Here is a 2,026-nt window from a genome sequence, read left to right on the forward strand (position 1 = left end):
ATTTATTTTATGAAACACAGTGAATGGGAATGATAATATGAAACATAATGCCAACGAGGAACGTGTGAAAGAAAAAACAACAACCCTCACACATCAATTCCACAACAAAAAACTCACTATGTACATGAATGGAACAAAATGAATATGAATAATTATATGCATGTCAGTAATAAAAGAAGAAAAAATAGGAAAAAAAGAAATTTAATTCCCTAACCAGTGGGCTCACCATGTAAAAGAACCTCTAGGTGAACACTCCCAGGCACATTGCTCATTGTTATTGTGTTCTGTGATCACTCCCACTTTCTCTACCATCAAACAGGCAGAATAAAAACCAACTCCAAATTAACTAACCATGGAGATGTCTGTATCAGCCTGCAGAACCCCCAGAAAGGCTTTGGTATCAGACTTAGGAATTGTTCCCCAATTATTTATGAGATCAGTCTTGGTCATGTCAATGCCTGCGTCCACAAGAGTCAAAGTATGTTCTTGGGGTTGGGAATGATGGTGATTTTCAGCTCTTTACCACTGTCCAATTTGGAAGGGTCTGTTAGGCTCTCATAATGAATTTTGTCCAAGGCATCAGAAGGATTAGAGATCAACTCGCCAAGGAAAACTTCCTTGTTGAGATAAAAGGTATTGATAATAAGAAACATGATTTGGGCAATCTATCTGAAAGTCAAAGGCCTCCACCTACTCTCTATGGTGTACTTCCGAGGCATCTTGATGGAAAGGGCTGCAAGTATCAGCAATGTGAGGGTAGGGGCTAGGACCTGGCCATACAGCTCATGTGCTGTACGGGGGTGACTTGAACATGATTTTGTTTTTAAGAGAAGTGGATTTTTGTTTTGTTTTTGTTCTGTTTTGTTTTACTTAGATGGCCCTGAAGAGAGTACTGGAGGTGATAAATTGTGGAATTACCATCAAATTATGAAAAGCACCCATTATGTGCCGTAACAAAACCAAAAATGTTAGTTTTGTAATAATTCAAGGATAGGCCAATAATTAGGTATTTAACTGAGAAAACAACATCTCTTATTAATTGTTTTCTAGGATTTTTTTTTTCTCTCCAAGGAAAAAAAAGACAATCTGTTTCCTCCCATGTGATTTACAGCCTTGGAAATACAATGCAGGATCAGCTACAAGGCAATTCCAGATCAATGGCAATGGGCTAATGAGTTACAGTTTTTAAACTGAAAGATCATCTATAATCTGGCCTACTAAATTAACTAAATCCTGTGCCTGCTGAATGTATAATTTCTCTTTTCATTTAAATACTCTTTAGCATGAAAAATGCTTGCCAGGCAAATCTATGTTGCTTAAAAGCCCAAACAAACAGTAGAAATCATAAGAGGTGATGTGAGTAGGAGGTTTTTAAACATATATTAAAATTACCAAATACTGGAACTTGTAGTTAAGAGCTCAAATCCTGGAAATAAAAATGCCTAGTCTTAAATGCCACTACCACTGTTTATAACCGCATAACATGGTCAATTCAGTTTCACAGTGCCTTGGTTTTCTTTACAACATAGTGCCCTCTTCTTAACTTATTAATTACCCATTTCATAGGCTTGTTTATATAGTGATGCTATGAGGGAGCTGTAGTGGCCTAGTGGTGAGAAGCTGTACTGCAACCCCCAAGACTCATGGTTCAAATCCACCGAGAAGAAGGAGGAGCAATCTCCTTCAGTGAGATTAAATTGGCTCTAAAAACCCAGTGGAGGTTCAGCTATAGGTTGGTTCTGACTCAACAGCACATAACAACAATAATAATAAAGATATCACAAATTAATGACTTTTAAAAACCAGAAATTTACTATTTTACAGTTTAGGAGGCTAGGTGTCCAAATTCAGGTTGCTAACTCTAGGGGAAATCTTTAATACTGTTTGTCTTCTGTTCTATGAGTTTCCTAGCACAGGAAGCTTCGCCAAAAAGATGTGCTCCACTCCTGCCTCTTTCTTATTGGTACAGAAGTTCTCTCCTCCATTCACTTTCTTTTTCCTTTTGTCTCTGTAAGAGACAAACGAT

At 37.4% G+C, this 2,026-nt stretch overlaps 1 pseudogene; it reads right to left on the reverse strand.

The window, feature by feature from the left end:
* The window catches only part of LOC102876072, a 7,576-nt pseudogene extending 7,126 nt beyond the window's left edge, over positions 1-450 (reverse strand).
* Between the last annotated feature and the right edge of the window lie 1,576 nt (positions 451-2,026).

This window comes from Elephantulus edwardii, unplaced genomic scaffold (assembly GCF_000299155.1).
Source record: "Elephantulus edwardii isolate Elephantulus edwardi_28Jun2011 unplaced genomic scaffold, EleEdw1.0 scaffold00081, whole genome shotgun sequence".
Lineage (NCBI taxonomy): Eukaryota > Metazoa > Chordata > Mammalia > Macroscelidea > Macroscelididae > Elephantulus > Elephantulus edwardii.